General features: G+C 41.1%; 1 long non-coding RNA gene across 1 annotated transcript in view; it reads left to right on the forward strand.

Annotated features, from left to right (window-relative positions):
* Positions 1-8,361, forward strand: part of LOC134356214 (uncharacterized) — a 156,537-nt gene extending 148,176 nt beyond the window's left edge. Inside the window, exons 3-4 of the long non-coding RNA XR_010020300.1 lie at positions 1,973-2,104; positions 2,871-8,361. This is a non-coding gene — a long non-coding RNA (uncharacterized LOC134356214). The remainder of the gene's footprint in view (positions 1-1,972; positions 2,105-2,870) is intronic.
* Positions 8,362-19,823: the final 11,462 nt, after the last annotated feature.

A 19,823-nucleotide genomic window follows, 5' to 3' on the forward strand; every position in this document is an offset into this window, starting at 1 on the left:
TTTTACCAAACCTCAGTCTTTTGGAGTAATTGAAGGTGCTTCAGTGCAGCAATTGTATCGTGTATTCTGAGAACTTTGCTTTCGATCAAATACTGAGAAAATTGTAATGATTTCAGTGGTGGTATTTTAGTGCAACCATCTGAGTTCTAGAAGAATGTTTAAAACAGGAATTTCACAGCTAAATTTAGCACTGATTGAAATTCAACTACCGGATACAGTTGGTTTGGGATCAGGCTAACTGTTAAACATACTGGAATCAAACTTCAGCCTTCCTACTTCCATATTATAGCAGGGCAGATCAATGGACAGGCAATAAACCAAGTCCCAGCAGGCAGAAAGCCAATCTACCTGCTTTACTGAGACTGGCAGCCTCTGATTTAAATTGTTTTAACCCTGAATATCTGAGTTTTCCAAGAAAGCCCAAAGCTGAAGGAAAACAAGGGCAGCATTAGAGAAAACTTTCTTTGTAGAAACTTTCCTTTGCATCATCATTGGAGGGCAAGAGGAACAGAAGATATCTATCTAGAACCCATAACCTTCATCTGTGGGTTTTCCTGGATAATCCAACTGTTTAGGATTAAAACAAATTGAACCTGGAATTAGGTGAGTTGATCACAAACGAGAAAATCTGTAGATGCTGGAAATCTGAGCAATGTCCGCAAAATGCTGGAGGAACTCAGCAAGCTAGGCAGCATTTTGTGTGTGTTATTAGGTGAGTTGATGCTGGGTTTCTGTTGTTTAACATTTATCTACTTTTGATCAGAACATTACGCGGAACTTATAAATTCTAGAAATTCTGCAACTGCTGAAAATCCAAAGCAACACACACAAGATGCTGCAGGAACACAACAGGTCAGGCAGCATCCATGGAAATGAACAGACAGTTGACATTTCGGGGTGAGACCCTTCTTCAGGATCAGAAAGGAAGGGAAAGGAGGATAGCTAGAAGGTGAGAGGTGAAGCCAGGTGGGTGGGAAAGATAAAGGGGCAGAGAGAAAGGAATCTGACGGGACAGGAGGGGTAGATGGACCACAGGAGAAGGGGAAGGAGGATGGGCACCAGAGGGAGAAGATAGGCAAGTGAGATTGGGCAACAGAAGAAGAGGGGAGTGGGAGGGGATTTTATTTTTCACCGGAAGGAGAAATTGATGTTTATGCCATCAGGTTGGAGGCAACCCAGATGGAACGTAAGGTATTGCCCCTCCGCCCTGAGGGTGGCCTTATCATAGCACAAGAGGACACCATGGACCGACGTGTCAGAATGGGAATGGGAATTGGATTTAAAATATTTGGCCATCATGAAGTTCTGCTTTTGGCAAATGGAGTGGAGTTGCTTGATGAAGCGGTAGCCCAATTTGCGATGGGTCTCACCAATGTAGAGGAGGCTGCCTCAGGGACACCAGATACAATAGGCCATCCCAGCAGATTCACAGGTGAACTGTTGCCTCACTTGGAGGGACTATTTGGAGCCCTGAATAAAGGTGAGGGATCAGGTGAACGGGCAGTTGTAGCACTTTGGCTGCTTGTAGCGATAAGTGCCAGGAGGGACATTAGTGGGAAGGGACAAATGAACAAGGGAATCATGGAGAGAGCAGTCCCTGTGAAAAGTGGAGAGTGGGGGTTGGGAGATGAGGTAAAGTTGTGTTTGATGATAGGATCCCTTTGGAGATGGCGGAAGTTGCGGGGAATGATGTGGGGCTCTTGGGCTGATAGGTAAGGACAAGAGGAACTCTATCCCTGTTAAAGCGGTGGGAAGATGACAATGTCCGGGAAATGGAGGAGATGTGGGTGAGGGCAGCATCAATGGTGGAATTTTGGTGCCAAGGATCACCAGTGTGCACTGTAATCTTGTCCTATGAACATACTGATAACTTAGATATATGTCATTCGGGTAGCATTGTAAATATGCAGACTTTTTCCAGGCATTTATATATAGTAGACTTTTCTGATTATCCTCCCTGCTTTTTTTTCAGCCATGATGGAATGGCGGAGCAGACTCGATGGGCCAATTGGCCTAATTCTGCTCCAAATCCATAAGGGTCTTCTGGCCTTTTCAAAGTTGGGTCTGCTTGGAAACCTTTCCCTTCAGGATGCACTTTTCCAAGGTGAGTGAGGAGTGTCAGTTTGCAGTGCAAGAGTGAAAGCAATGCCCACCAACTGGAAGTCTAGCACCCTTATCACATGAGATTCTACCCTTGAGCAATTAACTCCCATGTGATGTGGTTTAAGGACCTGCAAAATCATGGCCAATATTTTTGCTGCAAGAATATCAGTAGATAACTGATATTGTTGGAAATTTGCCATCTCTTCCGTTTTTCCCATACCAAGTACCTACGAAACATAAAAGGAAAGAAATATATCAATTGCAACTTTCTTACTGCAGTGCCCAGTATAAAAAAAGCACATTATTATAAAGACCTGCCAAAGAGCTTCAATAACTTATGGCAAATACAGTGAAATAATTACAAATATGGTCATGCTTTTAAACATCACAGTCCATATTTTATGAAAAGATGATTGTCACAGACTTTTCAGTATCCTCTCCAAACTGTGATCGCCATGCTTTCAGCACTGTAAGTGTTGTTTTGACAGACAGACATTAAGATATTAATTAAAATCTCACTGGAAACCTGATAAACCTCAATTCATGGAAAAAAACATCAGAATATTATGGGTGACATATCAGTTTTAATCTAAATAAAGTCTTGCATTCCAAAATGTTGTGTTAAAAACTATTATAATCCATTATCATCATTTGAATTTCATCACAGCATTAGAATTTCTACTGTTGATACCTCCTTAATGAGTACTTTAGGTCTAATCACCTATTTTGTATGTAAGAAGATCTAATCCATGTTTTTTTTTTCGCAGCTACATCACTAACACCTGTGATCCCTGAAATTTTCCACAAAGTTAATCTTCCATTATGTACCGGCAGTATACCAATGGAATCAAGCAGCAGTTTGATTTTGGATCAGAGAATTTGGAAAGTTCTGTAAAAGTGTTAACCTTGAAGCCAATGAATCAACAAAACACAAATTCATTGGAAGGTGAATGCTTAGATGGTTCAGCATGAATATATTATTTCTTCAGCTATGGAAATAGTAAAGATGAAGGCTAACGTCCAACAAAACTCAGTTGTTAGTATCAATGTGAGTATTTCTTGTAAAAACTAAATGGTTGTAAATGCTTGCTACTTCATCACAGTAACAATCTAAAATTATGTATTCCCCTTCATGTCCTTCAACATATTACCTTTATTATAAATTGGCATTTGCCGTACAAAATTGCCAGTTTACAGTACAACTCCATGTTTGGAAAGCAAGAGACTGTATCAACACTGTAATTATAATATGTAAAAGAAAACTTAACCCTGAATTAATGCGTAATCTACAACCACATTCATCAAATTAAGTTTTTCCCCATTTCCTTGTTCACAGGGTACTTTTAAGTTCAGGGACAGAGAGCATGTCTTCATTAGAAACATTAACATTCACAGGCTGTAGTAAATTTTGACAGTGAAAAGGTCTCTGTAACCTTTAGTTGTGCAGAAATTTACTTCCCAGGAAAATTACAGCTGGCACTGTCTTAATTAATGCTGACTCTCTTGCCTGAAAGTTGTACGGTTGTCAGTAAAACAGGATAAAAAACTGAACTAAAAGGCTAGATGCAAAGGTATTGAACACTAAAACTGATGCTATTATATTTCACTATACTTTACTGTTTATAGAATTGTGAAATAGTTGAAAGATTACAGTATTTCATTTGTGTTTGTAACTAGTACTTTAGAGTGCACCTAATGCACATTATACCTTGTGCTAATTTCTAGTCCTGTCTAATGGCCTCACAGGCAGCTGCAGTACCATAGAGATCAATCCATGTCTGCACCACTGGACCAGGTCGAATAAGAATCAACTTCATACCTGTGCAAATATATATAAAATATGTATAATACATATTTGTCTGACGAGAAGCTTGTCAACAAGTCAGCTCAATGAAGATATCATTTTTTTTCTGTTATGCTTTGATGCCTTTGAATTAATGAATATTTCCACAGAATTTTACATTCAGTAATTTTGTTTTGTACACACAGGAGCTTTCCTTCTATTCTACAATTTGTTTCCTTATTTCTGAAATTACTATTTTCATGCCAATGAAAATGGTGAAAATGTCATGTCCTAATTTCCGGTTAAAGTCAGTCATATACTAAACATATGTTAGCAGACCTAAATGTGCAAACCTTCTATTGTTCCTCCAAACAAGGGAACATGTTGTTTAGCTGATTTACATTAGGATCGATAGGACGTTAATTGATTTCTCCCAATAAAAAACATTATGACTTTAAAAATAATTTTATTGCACCCTGCTGAAAGAAGGACAGGAACTTTCACCTTGGGACCTGTATTTAAATTCTGGGATATAAGTTCCTGTTGTTTTCTGGGTATGAAGAATCCTTCTGAAGAAGCTACCCCTTGTCCAATCAAAATTAAAGAACAGTTGAGAACTTTATGCAAAGCAGGCACATAGATATGGCTTATGAGAAGGTTCATGCTGGTTCTGGAAAGGCTGCTGTTGTGAGACTGAGTTAAGACACATCAAGGGAAAAGATCTTCTGCAGGCTATATGCGATGAAGTGATAAACCAATTTATAATGAAATGGTTTATGATATTGCTGCACATAGTGAACAAAGGGAATCTTCTCCATTGTTGGAGAGGAGCAGTCTGAGCATCACTTTGCCTCTGGCGATTCTCTAACTGATGTGAAAGTGTGTGGTGATAACATTGAGCGTCTAAACAGAAATATGTTCCATCATAACTCACCTTGCTAAGTTAAAATATATGAACTTAAAATGTTTGGTGGAATATACAGAAGTTTCACTTCAGAATATAAAATGAAGAGGCCCAAAGTTCTGTTGAATCTGCATCCCATGTCCTTGAATTCCCAGCAAGTGGATTACATGAGCAAACCTTTTTACACATTAGCAGAATATGACCATAATCTATATAAGTTTTCCCTACAGATGTTTATTTATGCCATCCTGTAAATCCTCAGACATCAAGAGGGCCAAAATTCCTCCCAACAAAATAAAATACAAGGAAACCTGCTTATCTCTATAATTAATCACCTGGCAACTAAATCACTGTTACATGCAGCTGCAAACATGCGATTCTTTAGAAGGATTTTGTTAGCGGTAACTAAACCATGAAGAAAATAGGATTTCTCCTAATTTTTTACTCTATGTAGTCCAGGCTATAGAGATCTCTGTACATACTGTGTATAGGATGAATAATCATTTCAAAATGAAAAGTATGGGAAACTTAGTGAGGCTGTGCTGTAGTTTTGCCAGCTGGGGTTGTTGCTCCAAGTGTGTAGTCTTTCTGAATACGTTCTATAATCTATTTTTGTATCTGCCAACTCTTCTTAGTATGCATAGTGTTATTCCATGACATTTATGTTTACAATCTCCGCACTGTAGCTGGTTAAGATTAATTTTCATCATAGTTTGTTCACAGTATCACAAAACAGGCTGTCATATGCATTTTAAGTCACAATCATTTGTCAGTCCATTGGTGTAACATATTGGCGTGCTAATTCTCAGCACTGCTAATAAGCACATCGTTTGTTGGCATTTATGATTCCTCATTTGGGAAGATTCCATTCTGCTGGTGCGTACAGAGCCAAGGAACTTTCCAGAGGCAATAAGACTGGAGAGTAAGTCATTGTAGTTCTCACCCTCTCATTCCAGCACTATGAAGGAAATACCTTGATGGAGTACTGGGATCAGATGGTAGGTTGCCAGCAGTGTTACCTACCTAGAAATGGAAGAGAAGTAACTTTAAATAATGTTATCTGAAAGGAAGATAAATGGTATGCTGTTGTTTATTGCATGCAAATTGTAGTAAAAGGTAAATACATTTAACTGAAATTATCTGAGACAACACCTGAATACTGTGTGAAGATATGGTTTCCCAAATGAAGGAAACATGTACTTGTGATATTGGAGTATAACAGTGGTTTATCAGATTGATTCCTGAGGGAGGATCATTGTCCTGTGGGGGAAACTAAGTAGACTGAGCCTACATTTTCTGTTGTTCAGAAGAATGAGAGGTGATCAACAAATTTATATGTGGCTTGGCAGGATAGATGTAGGGAAGACATTGTGGCCCCTTGGATCCACAGTCTCAAAATAAAGTGCAACCATTGAGGACTGTTTACTTCATTCAGAAGGAAGTGATTGTTTATAATTCTCAACCCAGAAGGGTGTGGAGACTCAGTTACTTAGTATATCCAAGGCAAAGACAAATACTGTAAATTTCTAAATATTAAATTGAATGTGGTGTTGTTTCATAAGTGGCTCTGTGGGAAAAAGTTCAGCTTTCATCTTAATCAAGATGGCAGAGAAATGGCCTACTGCTGCCCTATTTCTGACACTCTTAAATTAAAAACTTTAAGCAGGTGACAAATACATAGATTTCATACACTTGATCCTTTCAATCGTGTTAGTGCACTTTCTATGCACTGAAGTTCTTTGCTTGTTGTGTGCAGCATGTATAATTTCTCAGAACAGGTAAAATTCTGTTGTAAGGTGTTTTAACCAGTGGGAATGGGAGTGTTTACTCTGTTGCATTCATCTCTTCCTGCACTATTACTGCTTGCTGTGGCTTTCACCAAACATTCTTGGTGGGACAGCATCTCTCTGACTTGGGTGTGAACCTCACACATGTATTAAAGTATCAGTAGACACTCAGAGTTCAGCCACAGGAAGAGGTCACCAGATGGACAAGGGAAGAGATTCAAGGATATTATCAAAGCCTTCTTTAAAAACACGAAATGCCACTGACTCCTGGGAATCTCTGGCCCATGACTGCTCAAGGTGGTGCTGAAGCCTTCAGGATGGTACTGAGAAGTTTGAGTCCATGTATTAGAAGTTCAACAAAAATGGTAGTAGGAACAAGTTATCCATCCACCCATCCCACCAGGCACTCCCTGCCCCATCTATGGTAGACTCTACATTGTCCTCATCAGTCACCACAAATCCACCAATGTGGAAGCACTCCTTCCCCCTCAATCCCAAGAGACCACCTAAGGTGAAGAATTAGCATTTTGATAGCTGATGACTGTAATCGAAGTTGAGGCCCCAAAAAATGTTTTTAAAATATCTTTTTGTGAGTGGACAGGAGTTGGAGTGCTCCCTCAAGCCCCAAATGAGATGTCTGGCCTTGAAAGTCTCCCGTGACTTCTCACATTTCTGCCTGAGAAATCATCAGTCACAGTCTCCTTCTCTTTCCCAATTGCAAATGCACTCATAACTTGCCAGCAACTAGGTTGCAGGTTACTCAAAATGTCTGCAGTTGGCCATTCTCAGGCAGCAAGCCTTAACTGGAGCCCAGGTGTTAAATCAACTACCTAGGATGGCAGATGTGTTTCTGCCCACATTTTCAAGAAGCACAGATAGGTGAGGAACAGGCAAAGAACCCATGAATGGACATGTAAGTGTGAGTATATGTATGTATGTACAGTATGTATGTGTTAAGTGGCTGCCCCCAAGTAGCCGGTTTCATAGAAATAGTTAAAAAGGTATATTAAAAAAAAAGACAAACTACTATTTGACTGAGGAAAAAATTATGTATTTAAATGAAATACAGAATAAATTAGAACACAACCAAAACTACTACAGTGCTATAAAACTGTGTATTAGTTCTTAATAGTTATCGATGAAGGAATTCATTCACTGTAAGCTGACGTATTCTTTTGATTGACAAAGGATGAAAAAAATCAGTGCAACTACCTCGTGGAGATAGTGGATTGCCTTCAAACAATGCTTTCAACAATTGCATCCTCCAAATCTTCATTTTAATTGTAGCATTCAAGATAATTGTTGATACCTTCAAATTCTTCATAGTTTCTAACTTGTTGAAGTCATGAAATCATTTCATTTTCACTTCCGGCCATTTCTGGCATCTCCAAACCTAATGCTTGAAACCACAGTGAACAAAACGGTTCCGAATTGCCTTACTGCTTATCACTCGCCAAGTATCAGTGATAAAAATCACTGCTTTTTGAACACAAACATACAAGTGACACTATTTAGTGTATTTTATGTAATGCGCTGTTTTGTAGCCACAAAGCAACAAATTTCACAACGTATTATGTCAGTGATGATAAACCTGATTCTGATTCTGAAACACAGGCAAGTAGGTCTAGTTTCTCAGGCTCCATGGTTGGCACGAATGAGTTCAGGCAAATGGTCTGTTTTCATCCTGTAGTATTCTCTGACTCTATCTGCCTCCAGTTGTAATCACTCCTCTACAATGATGACATTGTATAATTTAGACATTAACATCATTACTGCATGCAAGAGTGGAGAACTGGATATTTTCAGTTAAAACAGCAGTTTTCTGGTGTACTTATAGTGGCAAGATAATAGTTAATACTGGGGCAACTACACGAGGAGATGGCATTTGTAATTGAAGAAAAAGGCTGATCTCTAATTTTGCGATTCAGAAAGAAAGGTACATCACATCCGGAGTTTCTCCGGTTAGCGGACGATTTCCCTCCACGCCTCTCTGACGTAGTGGGGAATTGCGTACGAGGCAAGTTACAGCAGTGGTTTGCCACTGAGTTTCCAAAGAGATCACCAGCTCGTAACCCAGCACGGATGGAAAGCGTGCAGGGGAGCCGGCTGGCTGGATTCGAACCCGGGACCTTTCGTCCCGAAGTCCGACGCTGATGCCACTACGCTACCAGCCAGGTCATTTGCGATTACATTTATGTTGATCATGTAGTTGATAAAACTTGCTTAATAGGAAATGTTAAACGGTAAGCGCTTAGCTTCAGCAACTGAACACTAGGCTTCCAGCTCCACAGACAGAATCTCTAAATATCAGCTCTCCGTTTCTGTAACCAGGTTTTGCATCTGCTCTATCTCAGAGTCAGAAATATTGGATGGTAAACAAATGGGTAATCGAATATCTAACTGACAAGCAGAGCAATATCTGTGTGTATGTAAGTCTGCCATGGATGGTCCTACTGCGAAAGGAGGAGGGTTGGACATGGGGGTAGCAACCCCATCCCATAAAATCCAAGTGGTACAGAAACACCAACAGAAGTTCCAAAGACCTCATTCCTGGGGAGGAAGGATACACCAGTATGGGCTACAGCTAGGAAAACTTGAAAGACTGGCCCAGGACAAAGGACTCCGGGAAGCTGCTGTGGGCGGCCGACACACAAATATCACAATATTGAGAACGAGAACAAAGATAATCCCAGCTATGTTCATTTTCACACAAGTGTGCATTTTTCTCCTGTCTGACTGAGACTTTAATTCTCTCAGCTAACGCTGATCACTTACATATATAGAATAGTCGGCTGGATTTGCCGTAAGGCCACCCATAACAAACGTATAGCATACCACAAGAAAACTACGCTGAACAACAGAGAAGATTAATCCAAGCATTCAGGTATTTTGGTTTAATAGTAAGTCACTGTTTGATTGGATTATTTGGGGATGTCAAAGGTTTCATGTTGATCAGCAAGAAGAAATACTCTAATAGTGTTCACAACAGGAATTCTGCAGATGCTGGAAATTCAAGCAACATACATCAAAGTTGCTGGTGAACACAGCAGGCCAAGCAGCATCTATAGGAAGAGGCGCAGTCGACGTTTCAGGCCGAGACCCTTCTCGGCCTGAAACGTCGACTGCGCCTCTTCCTAATAGTGTTCATCAGCTTTTCCTGGATCTCCACAATCTTAGAGTAGCCTGACAACTCATTGTTCTTTGCTTTAACAAACAAACATATATTTTATCCTTCAAAGAATGAGCTTATATTAAGGCAATGATAATAATTAGCACAAAATCATATTTAAAGTGAAAGTGTGTTTCCTTGTAGGCTAAGCAATATAACTGATGACCGAGACTTAGATACGATTTTATACGTTCCTTGTAATTGCCTTCAGATCAAGACTTATGTCAAAGATTCTTGTGTCTAATGTGATTTATAGTAGGTAATGTTAATCTTCAACCACTCTAAGTTTCACCTTGCCATAAAGCAGGAATAATGTTCTGTAGAAATCCAGACAGCAGCATTTCAAAAACAGTTTATTTCATTTACTAAACTAAAGCAGAATTCTGGTCATCATAACAATTTATAACATCTTCACCGTATTCAGCATATACTAACTTACCCAGACCAGCTTGCACCTTGCCATTATAAAGATGTTTTTGCATTAGTTAATGGGTAAAACATACTGATCGTGAATTTACTACTAGTAATCTTCCTTCATATAAATAGAGAAGTATGTATTTTAGTTTTAGTTAATGGCTTGTCTGTGGTGTCACGAGAGTTTACCTGGACTCCTGCCTGCCTAAGGCTGAAGATCAACTGCCTGTTTTAGAAATAACAAGGAAAAAAAATTGGGAGGAATCTATACCACACAGCCGAATCGATAATGCTGGATTTACACATGGGTGGCCTGCTGAAAATCCACCTTCGTCTTCAAAGTGAAATAAACATTTTTCACATAAAAGCACTTCGACATAGCATCTCATAATAAGGGATCACCTGACAGTGATTTCTGAAGCTTCATTCATTATATATCTTTGTCTTACAGATTAATAAAAAATCTATTATTCTAAGCCTTGGGGCTGATTTTTAAACTTCTGCAGTAAAGTCTATGTAGATCCCACCCGCCAGAAGCCACATCAAGCAGCCCAACTATTTTCAGGTTGAGGTTTATTGGTATAATTTGGGTGGGCTGGATTAGATTTAATGAATACATTGCAAAAGACAAAATTTTGGCATCTCCATTGGAAGATTGTAGTTGAAGCACGAGAGGGAGGCCCACTGAAGTGTAGTATTGCATTGAATCCATAATGAGTATTTCATCAAAAGGATGCAAACCTTCTGCAGAGCAATACCCTGAATTACATTTTGTCTGTGTGTGCCTGGAAGTTGCAAACGCACCAGGGTTCTAAACCTCTATAGGTTGCCAATTTACATCACAAACGACCACCTGTAGGCAGGGCCACTACCGAGCTCTGTACAGATCCACTTCAAGCTTGCATCTGGCAGGCTTTGGGCTTTCTGGAGTAGCTGAGGTGCCACTTATAACTTTCACAACAAACCTGCCACTCATCACTGGGGAGGAGGCTTCCATGTTGCCTGAGTTATGGTGAAGTTGTGGGCAGCATGGGCGGTGTGACACAGATATGAACCACTCACTGCTGGAAGATATCTTGGAGGCCACACATTTCAGCCAATAGAAGATCTATTCCATGGCACATTCTGCACCATGCCCTACTAGTCTGAAGTATGAGATGATCAGGATCATTCTTTTCTTCAGTACTTAAAAGGCAAACAAGAAAACATAAGTGAAAGAGGGAAACTTGTGCCTTTATTTCTGAGATGCATCTCAGCAAGTATATTGGTATGCAAATTATTACCTTATGAAAATTGCAGTTCCAGGGAAGACCATGATTCTGTTAACAGAACTACTCCAAAACTGAAGCAATGACTAAAATACTTAGTGAAACCAAATAATGAGCTTACAAGAGAGAAGTAAGTGACCTAAACTTGAATTGCTAAAAAAAAAATCACTGCTCAGTTAAAAATACCAGTTATCCAAGCACCATTAAGCATTCAAATATACTGAAATAGCAAGTAGATACAGGAAATTATTGCACTAGATGCAACCAACACTATAGGTAGTTTGATAACCTGGCAGCCCCTTCATCTGAACCAACTTTTAGAGAGGTAATGAAAAATTAGAGTCAGTGCCTTTTTTTTTATTTGGGTACCGAGGGCAACATTTAGGGGCCAAACAGGCACCTGAATGTACATGTACACATTTGTTGTAAGTGCCCTTGGAAGCCAGTTTGTGAAGGCACTAACGTGTACAGTGTCCACTGTATTTACTGCTAAGAGAAACAGAGAAATTTGAAATACTTGGTTCTCAAATACAAGCTGCTTGAACTACGGATAAAAGAAGGAAAATGTTCATCAAATGATTGTCAGTGGGTGGGATTGATCATTCTATAACTTTGAGAGCAATGTTCGAATTTCATAATAAATTTATTATCAAAGTACAAATATGACACTGCCTTCAACCCTGAGATTCATTTTCTTGTGGGCATACTCAGTAAATTCATAATTAAGTAATAGAATCAATGAAAGACTGCATGAACTTGGGCTTTCAACCAGTGTGCAAAAGACACAAGCTGTGCAAATTTAGAAAAAGAAATAAATAATAACAAATATATAAACAATAAATATCAAGAACATGAGATGAAGAGTCCTTGAAAGTGAGTCCATAGGTAAGTGGAGAGGAGTGAACCCTTTGGTTCATGAGCCTGATTGTTGAGGGTTAGTATCTGTTCCTGAACCTGGTGGTGTGAATCCTGAGGCTCCTGTATCTTCTTCTGGATAGCAACAGCGAGATCAGAGCATATCCTGCATGGCCGAGGTCCTTGATGACGAATGCTGCTTTCCTGCGATAACGTTTCGTGTAGACGTGCTCAATGGTGGGGAAGGCTTTACCTGTGATAGATTGGGCTGTATCCACTACTTTTTGTAGGACTAAACAACACTGGTGTTTCCGTACCAAACTGTGATGCCACCAGCCAATAGACTCTCTGCTACACATCTGGAGAAGTTTGTCAGTTTTAGATATCACGCCAAGTCTTTGCAAACTCCTCAGCAAATAGAGGTGTTGCTGTGCTTTCTTCCCAACTGTACTTGCATGCTGGGACCAGGACAGGTCTTCCAAAATAATAACACGGAGGAATAGAAAGCTGCTGACCCTCCCCACCTCTGATTCTCCAGTGAGGACTGGCTCATGAACCTCTGATTTCCTACTCCTGACATCAATAATCAGCTCCTTGGTCTTGCTGACATTGAGTAAGAGATTGTTGTTATGGCACCACTCAGCCAAATTCTTCTTTCTCCCTCCTGTATGCTGATTCATTACCACCCTTGATTTGGACTATGACAGTGGTGTCATCAATGAATTTGTGTATAGCTTTGGAGCTATGCTTAGCCACACAGTCATGTGTAAAGCGAATAGAGCAGGGGACTAAGCACACAGCCTTGTTGTCCATCTGCACTGATGAAGACAGTTGCCGATCCAAAATGACTGGAATCTGCAAGTAAGGAGATCGAGGATCCAACGGCACGAGAAGATATTGAGGACAAGGCCTTGAAGCTTATTCATTAGTTCTGAGGGGACAATTGTATGGAGAGCATGATGTTAATCTGCATAAATTGCTGGTTAGAAAACATGGTCTACAGTGGTTGACCAACCAACTTCCTGTAACCTTAAACTAACGGACATGTGTCCAGCAGGAAGACGAATATCTCATACTCCTTGAAGGAAATGACAGTTACTTATAAGTTAGTTGTTGGTTGATTTCTTTAGATGTAAAGTACAATAATGTGTATGGTGTATCAGGTAGCCCTAAGTGGCATGTCAAAATTCTTGATGTACAAACATAATACCAATCCACTGATGTCTACTATAAGCCTACTGACTCTCACAGCTATCTGGACTATTCCCCTTCTCACCCTGTCTCTTGCAAAAACGCCATCCCCTTCTCCCAATTCCTCCGTCTCCGCTGCATCTGCTCTCAGGATGAGGCTTTTCATTCTAGGATGAGGGAGATGTCTTCCTTTTTTAAAGAAAGGGGCTTTCCTTCCTCCACCATCAACTCTGCTCTCAAATGCATCTCCCCCATTTCACGTACATCTGCTCTCACTCCATCCTCCCGCCACCCCACTAGGAATAGGGTTCCCCTGGTCCTCACCTACCACCCCACCAGCCTCCGGGTCCACATATTATTCTCCGTAACTTCCGCCACCTCCAACGGGATCCCACCACTAAGCACATCTTTCCCTCCCCCCCCCCGCATTCCGCAGGGATCGCTCCCTACGCAACTCCCTTGTCCATTCGTCCCCCCCATCCCTCCCCACTGATCTCCCTCCTGGCACTTATCCGTGTAAGTGGAACAAGTGCTACACATGCCCTTACACTTCCTCCCTTACCACCATTCAGGGCCCCAAACAGTCCTTCCAGGTGAGGCAACACTTCACCTGTGAGTCGACTGGGGTGATATACTGCGTCCGGTGCTCCCGATGTGGCCTTTTATATATTGGCGAGACCCGACGCAGACTGGGAGACCGCTTTGCTGAACATCTACGCTCTGTCCGCCAGAGAAAGCAGGATCTCCCAGTGGCCACACATTTTAATTCCACATCCCATTCCCATTCTGACATGTCTATCCACGGCCTCCTCTACTGTAAAGATGAAGCCACACTCAGGTTGGAGGAACAACACCTTATATTCCGTCTGGGTAGCCTCCAACCTGATGGCATGAACATCGACTTCTCTAACTTCCGCTAAGGCCCCACCTCCCCCTCGTACCCCATCTGTTACTCATTTTTATGCACACATTCTTTCTCTCACTCTCCTTTTTCTCCCTCTGTCCCTCTGAATATACCTCTTGCCCATCCTCTGGTTCCCTCCCCCTCCTTGTCTTTCTTCCCGGACCTCCTGTCCCATGATCCTCTCGTATCCCCTTTTGCCTATCACTTGTCCAGCTCTTGGTTCTATCCCTCCCCCTCCTGTCTTCTCCTATCATTTTGCATCTCCCCCTCCCCCTCCAACTTTCAAATCCCTTACTCACTCTTCCTTCAGTTAGTCCTGACGAAGGGTCTCGGCCTGAAACGTCGACTGCACCTCTTCCTAGAGATGCTGCCTGGCCTGCTGCGTTCACCAGCAACTTTGATGTGTGTTACCAAGGACTTTTTGCTTTTATGAATTGCAATTATAATTGATGTGAACCTAAAAATTGTGTGATATGAAATGGTGGCGTTGATCTGGTATTTTTGGAGGGCCAGAAAACAGGAATAATTGGAACCTGCAGTAGGACTTGATGGTTTCAAGGAGGATGTTTTTTTAGAATCAAAAGGTGGCTGCTGGATACTGAGTTAGCAAAAGCCTGTTTATGTTACAAAGAGCTATATAGCCCAAAACAGGCCCTTTGGCCCAATTCATCTAGACCGACCAAGTTATTTGTGTAAACTAGTTCTATTTGCATGGCCTATATATTTCTAAAGCTTTCCTATCCATGTGCCTGTCCAATTGTCTATCACTTCCTCAGGCAACTTGATCATATACCTAGCACCTCTGTGTGAAGAAGCTGACCTTTAGTCCCCTTTAAGTCTTTCCCTAGCATTTGATTGCCTTACCCTGACAAAAAAACTGATCATTCACTTATTTATGCCCTTCATGACTTACATACAGTACAGTATATTCCAATACATTCCACTCCAAAGCAAAAAAAAAATTGGTTTATTCAGTCTCCCCATATAATTCAAAACCTTCAGTCCAGGTAACATCCTTGTGAATCTTTTTCCTGCAGTTTTTCCAACGATGACATCCTCCCTATAGCATGGTGACGAGACTGTAAACAATACTCAAAGGGCAGTCTCACATGTTGTACACCTGTAACATAATGCCTCAACTCTTACAGTCAGTGCCCTGACTGATGAAGGCAAGTGTTCCAGACACCTTTCTCATCACCCTGTCTACCTGCGTGTGTCACCACTTTCAGGGGACTGTGTATTTATACCTCTTGGTATCTCTGTTCTACAACACTCTCTAGGGCCCCATCATTTTCTCTGCAAACCCTGCCTTGGTTTAACATCCCAAAATGTAATACATTGCTCTCGTTCTAGTTCAGTTATATTTGCCATTCCTTAGCTCACTTCTCTGTCAACCTAGGTCTTGTTATAATGTTGGATAACTTTACTTCACAATGTTAGTGTTCATCGTGGATTTAGTGCAGTCTCACTGAAACTGTTAATATAGATAACAATCTACCAGGACCCAGCACCAATCCCTCTGCCAGACTGCTGATGCAGGCCTCCAATCTGAAGAACAACCTTCTGCTACCATCTTCTGATTACTACCACCAAGTGAACTTTGTATCTGATTGGTTAGTAACCCGAAATACCAAATATCTCATCTTCCAGACCAATCTACCATATGATCTTTGTAAACAAAGACCATGTAAACAACATCTATCCCTCTACCTTTTAAAATTCTCTTGGCCACCTCTCAAAAAAAACTCTATCAAATTCACCAGACACAATTTACCATGCACAAAGCCAACAATTTACCACGTACAAAGCCATGCTGACTGTCCCTAATCTGCCTTTGTCTTTCCAAATGCAGATAGATCATCTCTAGGGATCCATTTCAGTAAACTTCCAACCACTGATAGTTAGTCTCACAGTTTTATAGTTCCCCAGCTTGTCCTTTCTACCTTTCTAAAATGAAGGCACGTTCACCACCATTCAGTTTTCTAATACCTTGACCATGGCTAAGGAAGATACAAATTTCTCCACCAGGGTGACTTCAGTTTCTTCTCTGGCATTCTGTAATATTTTGGGATATAAATGGTCAGTCCCTGGGGAAGTATACACCCTTATGTGCCTTCAGACCACCATCACCTTTTACAATATGGATATATTTCAAGATATCACTGTTCTCTTTCCTGAATTCCCAAGGTTCTTCCTCCACAGCAAATACAGAGGAGAAATATTGATTTAAGTACTTGACCATCTCCCACAGCTCCACGCATAGATGACCACATTGACTCTATTCTCTCCCTAGTTACCTTTAATATATTTATAGAATCTGTCCTTCACCTTATCTGTTAAGGCAATCTTATGTCCTCTTTTTGCCCTCCTGATTTCCCTCAAGTGTACTCCTCAAGAAATTCACTTGATCATAGCTACCTTTACCTGATATATGTACACCTCCTTTTTATTCCGACCACAGCCTCAATATCTCTCATCAGCCAGGATTCCCACATCCTGCCAGCCTTGCACTACATCATAACAGGAACACATTGGCCCTGAGCTCCTCCTATCTTGTGTTTAAAAGCCTTCCACTTGCCAGACATCCTTTCATCTGCAAACATCCTCTCCCAATCGGCTACTACAAGTTCCTGTCTAGTGCCATCAAAAATTTGCCTTGCCAATGCAAGGCTTCAACTTGTAGTCCTGTCTTCAGTTTTCCCAGAACCATTTTTAAACTAATAGAATTATGGTCAGTAGGTCCAAAGTGCCACCCTCCCCCCACTACCCATCATTTCAGTCACTAGATCTACCACTAAGCTTCCTCTGCCTCTGCCTAACAAGGCTCTGCACATACTCCGTAAGTGACAGAGGGAGGCAGAAATCTTGTCGGCAGTAACTCACTGGATCCAGATTGACTGCCATGCTTCTGGCATGACTCAAAGATCTATCCACTCCTGCCCCACTATTACAAGAACTGCCACTAGTAGTAAAAGGAATGGGTCATTAGGATCATTGCTTGGAGATAAGGTTTTTTTTTACTTTTTGCTATTGAATTCTCAAGGGTGCAAAGTGGGAGATACTCTATGGCTTTTCGATCAATTTTCTGCCACACTAATGACTTCACTCGCATTTGACTCAAAATCCAACTCATGAGCCTCAAGTTACTTTAAATGAACCTTGATTATAAACTATAAAGATGACATCAGTGTGAATTGAGATTGTAGTTGGAACATTAAGCCCATTGCTGTGCCTCCTGGATCACCCAACCCCTGCACCTGGAGGTAATACTGATGATTGCCTTTTGGACACAGGCTGGAATGCTGAGGCAACCTGCAAACAAGCAGTAAATATGGGGTTCTGATTGGGCGATGTGTATAAAGGCCTATAGCACTCAGATTTAAAGGGCATTCAACTGTTCTCATTTAAATTATTACAAATGATTGCTGGGCTGTTTCATTTTTCATTTTCAACAGCTGTTTGTGCAGAACTATTAATTATAAGATATGCTTTTGGCCACTTCATTCCAAAGAAGTGAGGCAACAAAAGTTCGAAAGCATGTGCAGAGCTTTCTGTGGAACCTGCAGGAGAACGAGGCAATTTGCAAGATTCAGTTCTGTTTAGTAGTGGTCATTGCATAGGTGTATTAAAATCAAGTACTCAATCTTACAATATAATTGGCATTCTCAAACAAAACCTAATATAGCCTCTAGTCATATTTGTGTTCAAATATCCACCGCCTGTATGAATAGGTTTGTTGTACTTTGGGAACAAGCAGTTCATTTGATTAGTTCTGACAACCCGTTCAAGATCCATTCCCCTAATATGGGCACGATCTGATTGAATCTCGTACATCTTGTACCACAGCAAGCACGGATTCTTTGATGGATATTTTCTGCTCTTGCTCTGAAGAGGCAATTTTGGCTGTGAATTCTCCTCCAACTCACAGCATTCTAGATTGAGCATTACTCACTTTTGATGGTGTCACTGTCTTTAGATTTCAAAGTTCCAAGTAAATGTATTATCGAAGTACATATATGTCACCACATACAACCCTGAGATTTGTTTTCTTGCTGGCATACTCAATAAATCTTATTAGAATAGTAACCATAATGGAATCAATGAAAGACTGCAGCAACTGTGGCATTCAACCAGTGTGCAAAAGACACACTGTGCAAATATAAAAATTAAAGAATTAAAACAGTGATAAATAAACAAGCAATAAATATCGAGGATGTGAGATGGAGAGGCCTTGAAAGTGAGTCCATAGGTTGTGGAACCAGGTTAGTGATGAAGTGAAGTTTTCCCCTTTGGTTCAAGAGCCTGATGGTTGAGGGGTAATAACTGTACCTGAACCTGATGGTGTGAGTCCTCAGGCTCCTGTACCTTCTTCCTGAAGGCAGCAATAAGAAGAGGCCATGTCCCGGGTGGTGGGGTCCCTGATGATAGATGCTGCTTTCCTGCGACAGTTTCATGTAGATGTTCTCAATGGTGGGATGGCTTTACCCATGATGGACAGGGCTGCATCCACTACTTTTCGTAGGAATTTTTGTTCAAGGGCAGTGGTGTCTCCGTACCAAGCAGTGATGCAGCCCAGTCAGTATACTCTCCAGCACCCATCTATGGAAGTTTGTCAAAGTTTTAGATGTCGTGCTGAATCTTTGCAAACTTCTAAGGAAGTAGAGGCACTGCTGTGCTTTCTTCCTAATTGCACTTATGTGCTAGGACCTCTGAAATAAAAACTGAGGAACTTAAAGTTACTGACTCTCTCCACCTCTGACCTTTCAGTGAGGGCTGGCTCCCAACCTTTCTCCTGAAGTCAATGATCAGTTCTTGCTGACATTGAGTAAGAGGTGGTTGTTATGGCACCACTCAGCCAGACTCTCAATCTCCCTCCTATATACTGATTTGTCCCTACTTTTGATTCAGCCTACGACAGTGATGTCATCAGCAAACTTGAATATGGCACTGGAGCTTTGCTCAGCCGCACAGTCATAAGTGTAAAGCGAGTAGAGCAGAGAGCTAAGCACACTGCTTTGTGGCACACCTGTGCTGATGGAGATTGTGGGAGAGATGCTGTTGCCAATCTGAACTGACTGGGGTCTGCATGTGAGGAAATTGAGGATCCAATTGCACAAGGAGGTATTGAGGCCAAGGTCTAGGAGGTTATTAATTAGTTTTGAGGGGATGATGCTATTGAACGCTGAGCTTTGTTAAGTAAAGAGCATCCTGATATATGCACCCTTACTGTCCAGACATTCCAAGGTTGAGTGAAAAGCCAGTGAGATGACATCTACTCTGGACCTGTTTCTCTGGTAGGCAAAACGGAGAAGATTTAAGTCACCTCTCAGGCAAGAGTTGATATGTTGCATCACCAACCTCTCAAAACACTTCATCACTGTGGATGTAAGTGCCACTGGCCAATAGTAATCAAGACTACTGACGCGAGAGGTTAAAGATCTCAGT

The sequence above is a fragment of the Mobula hypostoma genome, chromosome 14 (genome assembly GCF_963921235.1).
Source record: "Mobula hypostoma chromosome 14, sMobHyp1.1, whole genome shotgun sequence".
Classification (NCBI taxonomy): domain Eukaryota; kingdom Metazoa; phylum Chordata; class Chondrichthyes; order Myliobatiformes; family Myliobatidae; genus Mobula; species Mobula hypostoma.